Source organism: Schistocerca piceifrons, chromosome 6, assembly GCF_021461385.2.
Source record: "Schistocerca piceifrons isolate TAMUIC-IGC-003096 chromosome 6, iqSchPice1.1, whole genome shotgun sequence".
Taxonomy (NCBI): domain Eukaryota; kingdom Metazoa; phylum Arthropoda; class Insecta; order Orthoptera; family Acrididae; genus Schistocerca; species Schistocerca piceifrons.
In genome coordinates, this window is record NC_060143.1 from 94,149,257 (window position 1) to 94,161,834 (window position 12,578).

Genomic DNA, 12,578 nt, shown 5'->3' on the forward strand with positions numbered 1-12,578 from the left:
TAATGAGAAATAGTGTCTTTATGGTAACATCTGTGCACATCCACAAAAGACAATGTTTTGTGTCTCGTGGTGTACTACGAATTGCTTCCCCGAGGTGTAACCATCACTGCTGACATTTATTGTCAACAACTGAGACATCTTTGCAGACTCAATCCAAGAACAATGACCAGGAAGACTGTGTGAAGTGATGCTACTCTACGATAGAGCCCACCCGCATTCTGCTAGACTGACAAAAACCACTATACAGGAGTCACGTTGAGAAGTGATTCCACACCCACCTTATTCACCTAATCTTGTGCCCTCAAATTTTCAGCTTTTCCAGTCTCTACCAAACAACCTTTGAGGAACTCCCTTTCTGGATGCAAATGTGCTACAAACATGACTTGAGACTTCTTTACCTCAAGAACAAATTCTACAGTCATGGAATCAAAAAGTTACCCCGCATTGGCAGACAATTGAAATAGTGAAGGAGAACATATTATTGATGATTTAAGTCTCTGTTATGTACATCAGTTGCATTTCTTAAACTTATACAAGAACACTACAAATTTATGCACCAGCATCATAAAAGCAGTTAGACTCTGTCAACAGTGGTTCCTGAAATGGTTGACTGAGTAGACTACACCCAAGTTCACAAGTACAAAATAGCTATCGCGGTGGAGGAACCGAGTGATAAGCATTGGATCAACTCGAAATAAATATGAAATTGTCAATCTGTGGATGTTCAATCATTTTACAGAAGCCAGAAACAATGGACATCAAGTTACCACACAGCATTGGAGCAGTTTGCAATGGCTGGAGCAGCCGCACTACAGCCAGAAACTTTTGAATTCAAAGCTCTTAAAACCTGATACAATTCTATCAAGAAGAAACACAGAATTCGGCATCTTCATATCACCAAACAAGTCAGCACCAAAGACAAGCATTGTTGTAGTTGTGGTCTTCAGTTGAACACTGGTTTGATGCAGCTCTACATGCATCTCTATCCTGCAAAAGCCTCATCATCTCCCAAATAACTACTGAACCTACATCCATTTGAATCTGCTTACTGCTTTCATTCTTCTACATCTATACTCGACATGCCACCTTACAGTGTGTGACAGAGGATACTTTGTGTACCAGTGTTACTTCTCCCTTTTCCTGTTCCAGTTGCATATGGTTCATTGAAAGAACAGTTGCTGGTAAGCCTCCTTGTGGGCTGAAATCTCTCTAACTTCATATTCATGGTCTTTCTGCAAGATTGTGTAGGAGGAAGCAATATATTAGTTGACTCTTCTAGGAATGTACACTCTCAGAACCTTGACAACGGTCCGTAATGTGACGCACAATGCCTCTCTTGCAGTGTCTGCAAATGGATTTAGCTGAGCATCTCCATGACACTTTCACATTTACTAAATGAACCTATAATGAAATGTGCTGCTCTTCTTTGGATATTCTCTATTTTGTTTATCAGTCCTATCTGGTATGGATCCCATAAAGGTGAGCAATATTCATGTATTGATCGCACTAGGGTTTTCTAAGTTATCTCCTTTGTGAGTGAAGTACACATCCTGAGGAGTCTTCAAATGAATCTCAGCCTGATATATGCCTTACACACTATTAATTTTATGTTGTCGTTACACTTCAAATCACTCCATGCGCATACCCCTAGATATTTATGGAATAACTGCTTCCAATGATTGTTCTGCAATTTTGTACTCTGCCTACTTTTCACAATACATTACATTTGATTATGTTGACGATCAATTACCAATCCCTGCACCAGGTGTTGATCCCTTCTCTCCAATTCTATTCAGTACCTCCTCATTAGTTATGTGATCTGCCGGTCTAATATTCAGCATTCTTTCTTAGCACTACAATTCAAAATCTTCTATTCTCTTTTTGTCTGAAATGTTTATAGTCAGCAATTCAGTTTGCACAAGGCCACACTCCAAACAAATACCATTTGACAGGACTTCCCAACACTTCAATTTATATTCGATGTTAAAAAAATTCTCTATTCAGTAAAGCTTTTCTCGCCATTCCCAGTCTACAATTTATGTCCTCCCTACTTCGGCTATCACCAGTTACCTTCCTGCCTAAATAGCAAAATTCCTTTATTACTTTTAGTTTCTCATTTCCTAATCTATTTCCCTCAGCATCACCTGATTTAATTCGACTGCCTTCCATTACCCTTGTTTTATTTTTGTTGATGTTTCATATTATTTACTCCTTTGAAGATACTGACCATCCCATTCAACTGCTCTTCCAAATCCTTTGCTGCATCTTATCAAATTATGTAATTGGGAAACCTCTTCCACTTGAACTTTATTTCCTTCTCCAAATTTTTCTTTGGTTTCCTTTACTGATTCCTCATTGTATGGATTGAACAACATCGGGGATGGGTTACAATCCTGTTTCACTCCTTTCTCAAACAATACTTCCCTTTCATGCCTTTGACTCTTGTAACTGCCATCTGGTTTCTGTACAAGTTTTAAATAACTTTTCACTCCCTGTATTTTACCTCTGTTACCTTAAGAATTTTAAAGAGTGTATGTTTGATGAATAATTGGGAGCAGCAAGACTGTTTCAACTTCAAACCTCAACTATAATTCTGGACTTCAACCCTGATTTTTTAAGAAATACAAATCAAACCTCAAATAAGTATGACATCTCTAGTAAGAGAACATTACACAGGTTGACAAGTGTTCTGCTGTATGGAAAGTAAGTGGTATTCTTCACTAACTTGTCAACCCTGAACAAAAAATTGATATCAGTTTTTTCCCATTACCCTAAATTTTCTTTACACAGCTACCCCTCCTTCCAACCTACTATTGGCTGCAAAATCTGTGTTATGCAGTGTAACTTAAATTCTTATCATATAATTAAAAGATAGATATATCTGCCTCAGAGCCTTGAAAAATGAGCTGCTACTGCTTCTCTATTATTTACTGTAAGCTACATTGCATTGTTTGTAGGTCGGTGGAGTAGAGAGAATAATGAGCTTCACAGGTGAGATTCGATTATCACCAGAGAGATTGGTGAGTGAGTGCTACGAGTAGAACAATGTGCTTACGTGTGTTGTTGTGAGTTGTGTTATTTCACTGAAACTGTGTTAAAAATGTAAGGATGGCAGTGTGTGAATAGCCCAGATACATTTTGCTATATCTGTGGAACTTGTGTGATAAGTACAAGGTGTCGAAAATAACACAATTTGTGCAGAAATCATATTCTGCTTATTTCAGCACGAAACTCAGAGACCGGAACAACACACATTGTGTGTTGTACATGCATGGAGCAATTAAGGAAGAGGAGTGAAGGTAAAATCAACTGCTTTAACTTCACTATTCACACGGTATGGTGTGAACAGAAGAATCGTGTTGATGAGTGTTACTTCTGTATGACAAAATTAATGGGATACAACAGAAGAAACATGAACAAAATCTTGTGTCCAAACTTGGACTCGGTGATTAGACCAGTCCCTCATGGACCAGGGCTACTGATCCCTTCTCCACCAACATTAATGGATACATTTGAATTCTCCGAACCAGATATAAGTCAAGAAAGTAGTAAATCTGACTATTCCAAGTGTGATATCGACAGCAACCCAAAACCTCCTACTCAAACAGAAGTTCACAATTTGCTGAAAGACTTGGGACTCTCAAAACGACACAGTTCAACTCCTGGGATCATGTCTCAGTAAAACTAATTTTACTTGTTCATGGTACAGTATATTCAATGTACAGAAACTGTGATAAATATGTAGGGAATTTTTTGTTGAAGATGGTTTAATGTTGTTCTGCAAAGACATTGCCAGATTAATGACGAAACTGGGAGCTCATAAGTATGAGAGTAAGCAATGGAGATTATTTATATAGTCTTCAAAGCAAAGTTTGAAAGCACTGTTGCTACATATTGGAAATGAGCTAGGATCGGTTCCAACTGTGTATTCAATACACTTCAAAGAGACATGCAGTACCATGAAAGTACTCCTATGAACACCGTGGCTTGTGAATGGTGATTTTAAAGTGACTGGCATTCTTCTTGGCCAGCAATCAGGGTACCACTGGAATAGGTGAGAGTAGTCTAAGAGGCAAAACCTGATAGTAGGACCGAAGAACATTGTGACTGAATATTCGGTTAATCCAGATCACATTTTATTGCTTCCACCACACATCAAATTTGGACCGATGAAGCAATATGTGAAAGCTCTGGACAAAACAGGAAACTGTTACCAATACTTGTGTAGCCAATTCCCAAACCTATCAGCTGCAAAGTTGAAAGAAGAGATTTGTTGGACCAGATATACCTAAGTTGATATCTGATGAGTACTTTGAAAATACAATAACAGAAACGTAACAGCAAGCTTGGAGAAGTTTTACAAATTTTGTGCATGTTACCTTGGGCAGAATAAGCAGCCTGATTACAAGGAAATATTGGAAGATATTCTACAATCATTTAAACAGTTACGATGCAAGGTCCCTCTAAAACTACATTTTCTTATTTCACACTTACACAATTTTCAAGAAAAATGGTTCAAATGGCTCTGAGCACTATGGGACTTAACATCTGTGGTCATCAGTCCCCTAGAACTTAGAACTACTTAAACCTAACTAACCTAAGGACATCACACAACACCCAGTCATCACGAGGCAGAGAAAATCCCTGACCCCTCCGGGAATCGAAATCGGGCACAATTTTCAAGAAAATTTGGCTGACACATAAGAGGAACATGGTGAACATTTCCATCAGGGACTACAGGAGAGCTTCTGTGAAGTTTGGAAGGTAGGAGATGAGGTACTGGTGGAAATAGAGCTGTGAGGACAGATCGTAAGTCATGCCTGGGTAGCTCAGTCGGTAGAACACCAGACTGTGAAAGGCAAAGGTTCCGAGTTCAAGTCTCGGTCCAGCACACAGTTTTAATCTCCAAGGAAAGTTTCATATCAGAGCTCACTCTGCTGCAGAGTGAATATTTCATTCTGAAAGCTGTAACTAACAGTTTTTGTTTGACTTCAAGAAGTCAATGGCAAATTTAGTCCCTCAGACCAACAAACACTTATTTCTTCTTCTTCTTCTTCTTCCTCCAATAATTGATAATGTCACCAAAAATATTGATGTCATATACTTCCATGACTAATAAAGATAAGAGAAAAAAAGAAAAGAACAACTTAAGATAGGATCTGAACACATAGTGAAATAATTTGTATCTGAGCTCTTGGCTACTGCACTACCGATTCACTTCATTTCATGCTGCTCAAGCAGACTGATAAAGTTGTCCAAACTTCGTCATTTTCTGAGAAACTACTGAATGTCGGCACCTAAGCCAAAACAGGTGTCCCTTTATTTTTCACTCTTCTTACTCCCTGCGAAGTTTTGACAGTGTCTGGGTGTTTTCCTTCTGTGAACACTTCACTACAGAAGGGAAAGTTTGGCTGCTGAATGATCAATTTTCTCAACATATTGCGTGGACCATGAAAGACACCTCAAGTGGTGCAGCTACAAAGCACAGAGTATACTTGGGAGTGGCACCATTTGCAGTTGGTTTGCCAATTTTTCCGTCTAACACTATCAGAATTTTAAGCAGGGAGATGAGATCCTTCCTTACTATGACTGGCTTTTAGGGACTATACTAGCTAATCTTATAGTGTATGAAGTAAAGAGCAAGATTACTATTGGAATTTTGCCAGTGGCTCCAAAATGATGGTAGTTGTGTCCTCTGCTATGAGCCGAGGTAGCTTTGCGCTATCTATAGGTAATGTGGGAACCTCCATGAGACTGGACAGTGTTCTGCTTCCTTGGGTTCCCAACTTTTGCGTCACAGGTCCTCTTGAAGTGGCGAAGGCTGTGGTTTCAGACTGTAGGTTTTGGGAATTATCTAAGACCATTCCTAGCTTCAGAGCATAAGTTTCTTTACTTGCCACTGTCACTGTTGAATTGAGGTGGCATGTGAGGTAGCCATCCTCAACCTCGATGGTGAGCAGCTTCTTGCCTTGCTGCCCTGAATAAGCACTGGCTTGATGCACACGAGCATATTACTAGAGTGAGCTTGCAGTGTAATCTCCTCATGTGTTTTAGCAGTGACATGAAATGGTGGAGCACATTACAGCAGTGATGCTCCGAACTTGCCGTCGCAATGAGACAATTGTGTTCACTGATTGTGGCTGCATAGCAGCAATCTCACCAGTCGTCACAAAGCAGCAGTCACTGTAGGTGAATGGTGCAGTGTACACATGTTTGCAAACATAAAAACAGCTGCCATCAGCCTACCTAGGATGCAGCCAGTTTGGATGTGGAACTGTTAATTGAAGAGATGAAGAAATACCCTGATTTGGGACATGTCTCACAAGGAATATCACGATAGGATTAAGAAGGGAACTGCAAGGTTTCAAGTGAGTGAAAAGCTTTGTCAGGATTTTGCTGTGCAACTGGATCAGAAGAATAAAATAAAGGTAAGTACCACTGTTGAATTATTGTGTGTTTGTGCTCTAATAGTGATGTTTTTGCTTGAATATGGTCATTCAAAAATTGAAATAGCACAAAGCAGCAAATGCTTTGCTCCCTGGCCTGGAGCATTTCATCTGAATGAACAAATCTTCAGTTAACAATAATAGTTTAAAAATGTTGTTAACCCAGCCAGTTCAATGCTTTATTGTATCAATGTTTTATTGCTTTATTGTAATCAAGGTTTTATTGTAGTGCAGCCACAAAATAAATAATTACACATTTAAATACTGACATAAATTAGTCTTTCACATTTGGGTATAAATTGATTCAGCATTCTAACATTTTACACAGCTTAGAGTTTTTGAAGATAGCCTTTTCAAATTTTCTGCCATGATATCTAACATCCATATAGCTGAACAAACAGTTTACATCAGCGACAATGAACAAGACTACAGAATGGAACTTCTTGCAGTTGAAGAACCCAGTGTGCTCCCTGCCGCCGTTGGATAAGCAGCTGCAGCAGCAAGTCGTATACTCCTAGCTCACTCATTTGTTACATAGTTTAATTCTTAATTTCTTTGCGTGTTTTTGGTACTTGCATTGTTTAATTCACAAATTTCGGGCGTATTATAGTATTTGAGAGTTGTAGCATCGCGTTTTAGTACCTGAATAGTGTAAAATCGCGTAGTCTCCTTCCGCTGCCGAGCAGTGTGTCAGCAGTGCGCAAGTAGCAGCATTACTGCATTTACTAGGCAATCTTGTATTTTAATAACCATTTAAATTTTGTGTCGATTTGTTTGCGCTCTCTGTAGATTAGTTCAGACGTTCTTTGCACAACAGTTTTTAGCATGGATAGGGACTGCAACTGCTGTGTTCGGATGCAGGCTGAGTTGGCATCCCTTCGCTTCCAGCTTCAGGCAGTGTTGGCTTCGGTCACACAGCTTGAGACTGTTGCCAATGGGAATCACTGTGGGGGTCCGGATGGGGGTTTGTCAGGGATGGCCAGCTCGTCCGATGCATCCCCCAATCGGACTACGACTGTCGTTGCCCGGGATACTGCCCGCATTGAGGCTGATCCCTCACCTGTGGTAGAGTGGGAGATTGTCTCAAGGTGTGGCAGGGGGCGAAAGACATTCCGGAGGGCTGAACGGAAGGCCTCTCCAGTTTGTCTGATGAACCGGTTTCAGGCTCTGTCTCAGGCTGATACTGATCTTCAGCCTGACATAGCTGCTTGTCCTGTTCCAGAGGTTGCCCCTCAGTCTGCAAGATCCGGGTGGTCGCAGAGGGTGGGCTTACTGGTAGTTGGGAGCTCCAACGTCAGGCGCGTAATGGGGCCCCTTAGGGATATGGCAGCAAGAGAGGGGAAGAAAACCAATGTGCATACCGGGGGGAGTCATTCCCGATGTGGAAAGGGTCCTTCCGGATGCCATGTAGGGTACAGGGTGCACCCATCTGCAGGTGGTCGCTCATGTCGGCACCAATGATGTGTGTCGCTATGGATCAGAGGAAATCCTCTCTGGCTTCCGGCGGCTATCTGATTTGGTGAAGACTGCCAGTCTCGCTAGCGGGATGAAAGCAGAGCTCACCATCTGCAGCATCGTCGACAGGACTGACTGCGGACCTTTGGTACAGAACCGAGTGGAGGGTCTGAATCAGAGGCTGAGACGGTTCTGCGACCATGTGGGCCGCAGATTCCTCGACTTGCGCCATAGGGTGGTGGGGTTTCGGGTTCCGCTGGATAGGTCAGGAGTCCACTACACGCAACAAGCGGCTACACGGGTAGCAGGGGTTGTGTGGCATGGGCTGGGCAGTTTTTTAGGTTAGATGGCCTTGCGCAAGTACAGAAAGGGCAACAGCCTCAACGGGTGCGGGGCAAAGTCAGGACATGCGGGGACCAAGCAGCAATCGGTATTGTAATTGTAAACTGTCGAAGCTGCGTTGGTAAAGTACCGGAACTTCAAGCGCTGATAGAAAGCACCGAAGCTGAAATCGTTATAGGTACAGAAAGCTGGCTGAAGCCAGAGATAAATTCTGCCGAAATTTTTACAAAGGTACAGACGGTGTTTAGAAAGGATAGATTGCATGCAACCGGTGGTGGAGTGTTCGTCGCTGTTAGTAGTAGTTTATCCAGTAGTGAAGTAGAAGTGGATAGTTCCTGTGAATTATTATGGGTGGAGGTTACACTCAACAACCGAGCTAGGTTAATAATTGGCTCCTTTTACCGACCTCCCGACTCAGCATCATTAGTAGCAGAACAACTGAGAGAAAATTTGGAATACATTTCACATAAATTTTCTCAGCATCTTATAGTCTTAGGTGGAGATTTCGATTTACCAGATATAGACTGGGACACTCAGATGTTTAGGACGGGTGGTAGGAACAGAGCATCGAGTGACATTATACTGATTGCACTATCCGAAAATTACCTCTAGCAATTAAACAGAGAACCAACTCGTGGAGATAACATCTTGGACCTACTGATAACAAACAGACCCGAACTTTTCGACTCTGTATGTGCAGAACAGGGAATCAGTTATCATAAGGCTGTTGCAGCATCCCTGAATATGGAAGTTAATAGGAATATAAAAAAAGGGAGGAAGGTTTATCTGTTTAGCAAGAGTAAAGAAGGCAGATTTCAGACTACCTAACAGATCAAAACGAAAATTTCTGTTCCGACACTGACAATGTTGAGTGTTTATGGAAAAAGTTCAAGGCAATCGTAAAATGCGTTTTAGACAGGTACGTGCCAAGTAAAACTGTGAGGGACAGGAAAAACCCACCGTGGTACAACAACAAAGTTAGGAAACTACTGCGAAAGCAAAGAGAGCTTCACTCCAAGTTTAAACGCAGCCACAACCTCTCAGACAAACAGAAGCTAAACAATGTCAAAGTTAGCGTAAGGAGGGCTATGCGTGAAGCGTTCAGTGAATTCGAAATTAAAATTCTATGTACCGACTTGACAGAAAATCCTCGGAAGTTCTGGTCTTACGTTAAATCAATAAGTGGCTCGAAACAGCATATCCAGACACTCCGGGATGATGATGGCATTGAAACAGAGGATGACACGCGTAAAGCTGAAATATTAAACACCTTTTTCCAAAGCTGTTTCACAGAGGAAGACCGCACTGCAGTTCCTTCTCTAAATCCTCGCACAAACGAAAAAATGGCTGATATCGAAATAAGTGTCCAAGGAATAGAAAAGCAACTGGAATCACTCAACAGAGGAAAGTCCACTGGACCTGACAGGATACCAATTCGGTTCTACACAGAGTACGCGAAAGAACTTGCCCCCATTCTAACAGCCGTGTACCGCAAGTCTCTAGAGGAACGGAAGGTTCCAAATGATTGAAAAAGAGCACAGGTAGTCCCAGTGTTCAAGAAGGGTTGTCGAGCAGATGCGCAAAACTATAGACCTATATCTCTGACGTCGATCTGTTGTAGAATTTTAGAACATGTTTTTGCTCGCGTATCATGTAGTATCTGGAAACCCAGAATCTACTCTGTAGGAATCAACATGGATTCCGGAAACAGCGACCGTGTGAAACTGAACTCCCTTTATTTGGCGTTCGATACAGTTCCGCACTGTAGCCTGATAAACAAAGTAAGAGCCTACGTAATATCAGACCAGCTGTGTGGCTGGATTGAAGAGTTTTTAGCAAACAGAACACAGTATGTTGTTATCAATGCAGAGACGTCAACAGACATTAAAGTAACCTCTGGCGTGCCACAGGGGAGTGTTATTGGACCATTGCTTTTCACAATATATATAAATGACCTACTAGATAGTGTCGGAAGTTCCATGCGGCTTTTCGCGGATGATGCTGTAGTATACAGAGAAGTTGCAACATTAGAAAATTGTAGCAAAATGCAGGAAGATCTGCAGCGGATAGGCACTCGGTGCAGGGAGTTGCAACTGACCCTTAACATAGACAAATGTAATGTATTGCGAATACATAGAAAGAAGGATCCTTTATTGTATGATTATATGATAGCGGAACAAACACTGGTAGCAGTTACTTCTGTAAAATATCTGGGAGTATGCGTGCGGAATGATTTGAAGTGGAATGATCACAAAAAATTAATTGTTGGTAAGGCGGGTACCAGGTTGAGACTCATTGGGAGAGTCCTTAGAAAATGTAGTCCATCAACAAAGGAGGTGGCTTACAAAACACTCGTTCGACCTATACTTGAGTATTGCTCATCAGTGTGGGATCCGTACCAGATCGGGTTGACAGAGGAGATAGAGAAGATCCAAAGAAGAGCGGCGCGTTTCGTCACAGGGTTATTTGGTAACCGTGATAGCGTTACGGAGATGTTTAACAAACTCAAGTGGCAGACTCTGCAAGAGAGGCGCTCTGCATCGCGGTGTAGCTTGCTCGCCAGGTTTCGAGAGGGTGCGTTTCTGGATGAGGTATCGAATATATTGCTTCCCCCTACTTATACCTCCCGAGGAGATCACGAATGTAAAATTAGAGAGATTAGAGCGCGCACGGAGGCTTTCAGACAGTTGTTCTTCCCGCGAACCATACGCGACTGGAACAGGAAAAGGAGGTAATGAAAGTGGCACGTAAAGTGCCCTCCGCCACACACCGTTGCGTGGCTTGCGGAGTATAAATGTAGATGTAGATGAAGCACTGAAATCTGGTTTATCTATTCTAACGTACTTGCCATCCCACACACCCAAGCACTTGGGGAAGTTCACGGTGTTGTGTGGCCAATTCTGTAGTGATAATACAAATAAATTTGAGTGCAGCCACTACCCAGGTATATGAAAAGGATGAATATTAACTTAATGATGATGATAATAATAATAATAATAATAATAATAATAATAATGTTAAGTCTTTAGTAGTGTCCCAGTACCCTACACTGTGTTCCATTACAAGTTCAAAAGTCATGGAAATGTGGAAGGGCATTGAAGATACCAACACAAAATGTGAGAAGAAATACAAAATCAGGACAAGAAGCAATTTCAGCAGGTAAGTACATTGTGCTCGACAACTGTCAGGCCGGTAGTGAATCTCTGGATAGCCTGGATACTACAACAAGTACATTAACACCAATTGCACAGAGTAAGCCTTGGAAGAATTTGGACAATGTTTCCTAACAGCGCAGGAAAATTTGAAGTTTCCTTATTAAAAATCATGAGTTCTCCCATATCGCCAGCTACATACAAAGCACCAGATGATGATAAATCATTTTTTGAACCACTGCTTCGTCCACATAAAACATTGCCACTGAATTGCAAATTGGAACTTAGATGCGAGGTGGTGAAGTTATCGCAGAGGTTCATTTCCATGAATGAGCATTTCAAGCTCAATGCTCCATGTCCTCAGCAGAGTCTACCTACTGATCATTTTCCAGATTGCAACAATCAAGCCAGTATACTGTTTCATGATTTGCCTGCCTGCCTAGACTCATACATAAGCCATTTCCCAGCAACATCACGACTAGGCCTTCTTCCTACAGCAGAAAACAGTGGAGATTCTGTGGGCACTTTTAATAATACTACTCGTCAAGTACAGTTACAAGTGGATTCCAATTGACATTATAGAAAAAAAAATATTTTTGTACTTACATTTCAAATAAATGTTTTGTTACGAGGTGTGTCTATTGTTTGGCAGCCCTATACACATTCTTGTATGGCATTAACTTTCTCCACAACATCAATAATGTTCTTCATTTAATAATTTAGACTACTTATGAAAACTATTTTGCCTAGTCCTAATGCAAAGAAGCTGGCTATGTTGCCATATAGCAAAATATATTACCACATACTTGTTAGCAAAATTCCAAAGCTCATTAATAGGTTGAAAAAATACCATTGAGGCAAGATTATCATTTACAACTTCGTTCCAATTTGTTAACTGTATTTTAGCTTTTGTTTAAAATAACTAACAGGATGTGAATACTTAAATACTCTCTACTTATCTCATAGTCACTGTCAACATTTTGAGTTTTCATTGACAGCCTCATTGCAGAGTCTGCGCTCTTGATAAATGATTGCAGCTTTACTGGTAATTCATCAAACGGCTGTATACTCATTCAAAAGTAATTGTAGAATTTACTTTCATTGTCTCAAATCTATGAATACCGTATTTACTCGAATCTAAGCCGCACCTGAGAAATGAGACTCGAAATCAAGGGAAAAAAAA